Source organism: Mchenga conophoros, linkage group LG23 (assembly GCF_057382185.1).
Source record: "Mchenga conophoros isolate Kocher_MC1m ecotype Shallow Benthic linkage group LG23, M_conophoros_male_GT1.1, whole genome shotgun sequence".
Classification (NCBI taxonomy): Eukaryota; Metazoa; Chordata; class Actinopteri; order Cichliformes; family Cichlidae; genus Mchenga; species Mchenga conophoros.
Window position 1 is genome coordinate 42,501,460 of NC_140547.1, and position 6,079 is coordinate 42,507,538.

A 6,079-nucleotide genomic window follows, 5' to 3' on the forward strand; every position below is an offset into this window, starting at 1 on the left:
TTTGGCAAAATCGTTACACTTTGCTTTCTTAGCTTGCATGTTGTACATTTTGACAGTTGTTTCTAATTGGCTACATCTTCTCTTGTTCTCACAATTATTGCTCATCTTTTATTAAATAAAAAAAAACTGTCGCTGCTTGTAAGGTTGGCATTCTTGCAAGACTCAATAATGCGTCCATAGCTACATAAAAGAACATATAAAAAACATAAAAATGCATAAATGAATATTATGAACTTTACCCCATGTAATTTCATGTTGAGTTCATGTGTTTATTAAGTGTTTATGCATATTTGTTTATAAATGCATTTATTTGTAACAAAAGACATAATAAACAAACAAGGCTATAGTTATAGAATTCAGAAGTTAGTGGATGAATTCATGAAGGTTTGCTTTTTCCTGTCCAATAAATTGTGGCATGGCTGACGAGGCGAATGTCTTTGCTTATTATTTCTCCTGTTTTACAGTTCAATAATCTGTATTCACACCCACTGTCATTAATTGATAATTAATTAACCCTTAAACCCTGCAGCTGAGAGAATAAAAACTAAAAATATCAGGAGCAGGTTATGAGTTGTGCTTTAAAATAAACTAATTTTCACTGATTATTTTATTCACAGCGTGTTTTAAGTGCGATGTAGAGTCTCTTTTGTTAGTCTGTGAGAGAGTAAGCTTTAGTGTTTGAATGTGTCCAACTTGAAGTTTCAGAGCTCTAATGTGTAGCATCTGCCTTAGAAATAATGAGCTCGAATTAACCTGTTTAATCCTCTCTATGTGCTAAAGGCTCATTTTTTAACGCAGCATTAATCTCATTGTTTTAACAGTGCTGATTGGAGCAAGCGGCACTCTGGGATCATGCTGTGTGGAAGAAGAGTCATGTGATTATTTTTTTTAAAGATTTTTTTTATATGAGTGCACACAGAGTGTGAAACAGAAAGATAGGATTGACAGAGAAAGCTGATAATGTCCGTTGTGACACCTGCAATCCCTGACTAGAGTTTTAGGTTTTGTCAGGCAGCTAACACAAAGAAAGCCTGGTTTAGGTGAACTTCAAATTCAAATTTTATTTGTCACAAACACAACCATACACAGTATGACATGAGGTGAAATGCTTGTAGCTGTGCAGTGCCCGACCATTAAATGACAGTAGGTTTACAGTAAGATATACAAATTTACAGTAAAATTGTGCAAATAACAGTAAAAATGTACAAATAACAGTTTACGTAAGAGATTATTAGTCAAGAGAAATTATAAAATTTAGGAAGTGTGCAAGAAGAAAAACCAGAGTGCATGTGGTGATGTGATGTGTGTGAGAGTCCAGTCCTACACCTGGTTCAGGGCCCGAATAGCCTGAGGGAAGAAGCTCCTCCTCATTCTCTCTGTTTTGGCCTCAAGAGAAGTGCTTCCCAGACCTCAACAGTGAGAAGAGTCCATTATTGGGATGGGAGAGGCCCATCATAATCTTCCTGGCTTTGGTCAGCAGGTCAGGAAGCTCTGATTGAATGATGCGTTCGGCTGAGCGCACCACTCTTTGCAGATCTCGTCTGTCCTGCTTGGTGCTGTTCCCAAACCAGGTGCAGATGTTTCCCGTCAGGACGCTTTCGATGGTGCAGGAGTAAAAGTTCTTGAGCACCTTCAGTGGCAGATGGAAGTCTCTGAGTCTTCTGAGGAAGAAGAGACGCTGGTGGGCTTTCTTAACCACGGTGTTGATGTGACAGGACCATGACAGGTCCTGATTGATGTGGACACCCAGGTATCGGAAACTGTCCACTCTCTCCACTGGTGTGCCACTAATGATGAGGGGCTTGTAATTCCTGCTTTGTAGTGAAGTCCACGATCGGCTCCTTAGTCTTGCTGACATTAAGGAGGAGATTATTCTCCTGGCAACTTCCTTCATTGTACAAATAAAACTTACATTCAGATTCCCTCTCACCACATATCCAACCCGATATCATGACCAGCAGCTTTTACAGCTGTGGCTCCAGCAAACATCAGCTGATACTAGAAATTAATATTAAATAAATTCTAACAACAGCTGATCAAGCTTAAACGTGCTGCTGTTGATTAGTGCGACATCCGCTGGTTTCCTCTTTCTGGCGCAAAGTGGGCGATAAACAAACAAGAGAGAAAAGCCGATCAGCTGATCATTGATCAGTTTCATGATTGAAGAAGCAACAGGAGAGGCAGGGGGAGAGAATGAGAGAAGAAGAGACGGCTGCAGCGTAAAGACAGAATAACTCCAGCTTTGTGTCTTTTTTTCATTCTAGTTGAAGTACAGGACAAACTGTTTTCCTTTTCAGCTCAATACGAAATGCGTAATATTTTCTCTGAATGCGGGACGATTCAGTTTTTTACGGGACGGTTGGCAACTCTACTAACTAACCTTATGAATAAACTAAAGTTCACTATCAGTAACATCATAGCACTCACCCAGCTGTATAGAAACTCCGTCATGCTAGCTAGCACGCAGTACGAGTTATTGTAACTGACAGTAAAAAGTCAGCACAACGAAAATAAACTCCACCTAAACTTGGTTTATATCTGACCCAGATAGACTACAGGTCATAACTTCTTACCTGAAGTTCAGTTCACCTGACACTCGGACCGGCAGCCGCCTTCGGTCTCTCCTCCTCCTGCCTCTCCTCCTCCTGCCTCCCCTTTCCATCATCCACCTGCTGGCCTCTGTGGAAGCTCCGCCATAGCCACCACTAAACAACTGATTTACTTTTATACATCGGCCAGCATCTGGCCAATCCACCACCTTTCATTGCTTATACTGTTATTAAAAAAAACGAACAAAAATCATCCCCCCATAAAAACGAAAAATCACCACCGGCATATCAGGATGGCCAGTCCAACTATGGTCGTGCCATCAGTTAACCTTTCGCGTGCTCAGGGTTGCCGACCCCTGCACTAGGTTATGCGGTTGACGCCACGTTTGCATGTTTTTTACTGACCTTTTGGTCGAGTAGCTAGATAGGCCTTTTTGTTTTACATTTTATTTTATTTAGGCACAGGGAAGCTATTGACCTCTTTTTGTTTTATTATTTTTTTGGTTTGGCTCAACCACCCAGTCCTCCTCCCCCCACCTTTTTGTTTTGTTAAGTTTGGCTATCAAGGCAAACAATCAAGCAAGAAAACTAAACTAGGAAACATCAGTTACTATAAGAATAAAACAATAGCATAAGCAACATTGAAAAATCCACCAACGCAAAACACTGGGACAAAGACTCAGAACTATGACACACAGACACTGACAGTGTTCTTGTTAATGCTCTGCCTCTTCTGGATCTTATTTAATTAGCCAAAGTGGACTGCAGTCTTTCATATTCTGATATTATTAATAGTTTACCTGTATTAGACTCTTTCAGTCCACCTGAATCACACAAAACAACATGTTACAAGCTGTTTTGCTGCTGGCTCAGTGAATTTGAATTTGGTGCATGTTACATCTCTCTGTTCAGATATTATGTTGTACTCATTTTTTCCTTTATTCAAATAAGAGCAGTTATTGTTCATTTAATCAAATGCTGCTCAATCATCCGTGTGATGAAAACTTTGATTCTGTTCATGTCACGATCCTGAGTCTTTTGACCCAGCGTTTTGAGTTTGAGTTTATTTCTATGTTTAAGTCCATTCTTCATCTCTATTATGCCTGTCATTACAGTTCTTTGTTATTAGCAGTGTAGGGACTAACGCGTTATTAAGTAACGCGCTACAGTAACTACGTTATTATTGAGGTAACGAGCACGGTAACTCATTATTATGCCAAAATCAGGAACGCCTTAATCGTTACTGGGATTTGGATAGGGTCTTTATTCGTTACTTTGCGTGTTGCGTTCGACTTACCTCGGAAATCAAAACACGGACCTGACAACGATGTGTCGCTGGAGTAAACGGCGATCTGGTTAGCCTCGTCAGAGAAGTCGGCATTCCAATATGGCAATGCCCTCGAAAACTGTTGTTTTGCTGGCCCTGTACAAAAATAAATTACTATTAAGCAGTCATAGCTGCACTCGGTGGGCCGATGGTGATTTTTCGTTTTTATGGGCCGATGTTTTTTTGAACAATGAAAGGTGGTGGATTGGACAGATGCTGGCAGATGTGTAAAAATAACTCAATTGTTTGGTGGTGGCTATGGCGGAGCTTCCACAGATTCAGTAACATTAGCAAGTGGTGGAGGCCAGCAGGTGGATGAGGGAACAAGGGAAAGGGGAGGCAGGAGGACAGACCCGAGGCGGCCGCCGATCCGAGTGTCAGGTGAACTGAACTTCAGGTAAGAACTTATGACCTGCAGTCTATCTGGGTCAGATATAAACCAAGTTTAGGTGGAGTTTATTTTCATTGTGCTGACTTTTTACAGTCAGTTACAATAGACTATGCGCACCTTAGCATATGCTACTTCCGGTGGGGAAACTCCTGTGGGGCGCTTCGTTTCCGGTGTGATATTCGCGTCTTGTTTAAGGTCGGATTTCCCAAAAACAGTCAACCAAATGGACGAATCAAGCGGTGATTTACAATTCTCAAGATGTCTTGGGCATTTACCGAATATATATGTAGATGATGTTCATCAACTTATCGATATTTTTCCATCGCGCCTCAGAGCAAAAGAGAGAAAGGACTGAAATTTCTCAGTATTTTTATATAGAGTCCCCTCGTTTATCGCAGGTGTTACGTTCTAAAAATAACCAGCGAGAGGTGAAATCTGCGAAGTAGCCAGCTTTATTTTTTACAATTATTTTAGATTTTTTAAGGCTGTAAAACCCGTCACTACACACTTTATACACTTTTCTCAGACAGGCATGAACAGTTTCACACTTTTCTCTCTTGTTTCCATTATAGAATGAAACCAAAGATCAAAACCTGTTTTCAGTCCCAGTGCTTGTGTACAGTTAAAAAATTAACTAAATTTTCTGGTGTGTATTTTCCAGCAGAGGTTTAGCTCTGTGTCGTGTGTCTGACATTTTGTGGATGTCAGAGAGCATCATTATTATTTCCTAACTTTAGGTTTCAAAACAGGAGGGAGACTGATATTTACTCACAGTAAATATCAGTCTCCCTCCTGTTTTCTATTTTGCAGAGCCTTATTGATGAGCCACAGCTGTTGTTTTATTTTCTCCCCCTGATATCTGTAACTTTATCATTTAAACTGTTGATATGGCTCCAAGCAGCCCCATTAACTTTGTAATTGACTTTTGTTTCCTCCTTTCTCCTCTCTATTATTTACTGCCGATATATTGTGAGTTTATATCAGTAGCATTTGAGCAAAACCTGGTGAGGATTTAGAAGAGCTTCAACATCCCATTAAATTCAAATTCAAATTTTATATGTCGCATACACAGTCATACACAGTACGATATGCAGTGAAATGCTTACACAACTGCTCGTGACCTAAAGAAAAAAGAAAAGGCTATGAATAAGATAGGAAATAAATATGAAAATTAAAAAGGGTAAATTTAACTAGGAAGGAATAAAATAAAATAAAATATAAAAATTAAAGTTAAAAATGAAATAACTGTACAACAAAATACACAATATACAGTATAGAACTATATAAGAATGTATGAGAAATATAAATATTATATACACAATAACAGCAGCTGTACAAGTATTAACTGGAAATGAAGAATATAGTGACCAGTGTTGTGCAATCCACATTATGTCTTGTGCAGTGCAAATATGCTTAAAGTGATGAAGTGAAAACAATGTCCAGAATGTCCAATGTGTGTGTAAGAACTATATGTGTGGGTCAGTACTGTGTGGTGGTGTGATTGAGAGACCGTATCGCCTGCGGGAAGAAGCTCCTCCTCAGTCTCTCTGTGTTGGTCTTCAGGGAGCGGAATCGCTTTCCTGACCTCAACAGAGAGAACAGTCTGTTGTTGGGATGGCTGAGGTCCTTCACGATCTTCCTGGCCTTGGTCCAGCACTGCCTGCTGTAGATTGAGTGCAGGTCAGGGAGCTCGGAGCGGATGGTGCACTCAGCTGACCGCACAACCCTCTGTAGAGCTCGTCTGTCCTGCATGGTGCTGTTCCCGAACCAGGTTAAGATGTTTCCTGTCAGGATGCTCTCTATGGTGCACGA